This window comes from Penaeus monodon, chromosome 29 (genome assembly GCF_015228065.2).
Source record: "Penaeus monodon isolate SGIC_2016 chromosome 29, NSTDA_Pmon_1, whole genome shotgun sequence".
NCBI lineage: Eukaryota > Metazoa > Arthropoda > Malacostraca > Decapoda > Penaeidae > Penaeus > Penaeus monodon.
Genome location: NC_051414.1, coordinates 35,926,275 through 35,926,595, shown reverse-complemented (window position 1 = coordinate 35,926,595; position 321 = coordinate 35,926,275). Strand labels below are relative to the sequence as shown.

Below are 321 nucleotides of genomic sequence, written 5' to 3'. Positions count from 1 at the left end.
AAAAAAAAAAACACTAATTTTGAAAGCCAATGATTTTTTTTTCTTATTATTATTTTCCTTCATTTGCCATTAAAGAATAACAGAATGACAGTTTACTAATTCTCAAAACACTAATATCATTTACATTTCCAACAAAAAGACACAAGCTGATGAATTAAAAACAAAAACGTAATTAATTAGTTTTTACCCTCACGGTAAATTTTACTTCCCATTAATAAATCTATTTCATATGAGCAATATATTTATTCATTATTAACCAAAAAAAACGCATGCTCTCTCACACTTCGGCATCAAATAACACTATTTTTCATCTATGACCAT

At 25.5% G+C, this 321-nt stretch overlaps 1 protein-coding gene and 1 pseudogene across 1 annotated transcript in view; one reads left to right on the top strand and one right to left on the bottom strand.

The window, feature by feature from the left end:
- LOC119592217 (rab3 GTPase-activating protein non-catalytic subunit-like) overlaps nt 1-321 on the top strand; it is a gene marked incomplete at its 3' end in the record, with an annotated part of 43,875 nt that overhangs the window by 26,796 nt on the left and 16,758 nt on the right.
- LOC119592218 overlaps nt 1-321 on the bottom strand; it is a 5,583-nt pseudogene that overhangs the window by 4,459 nt on the left and 803 nt on the right.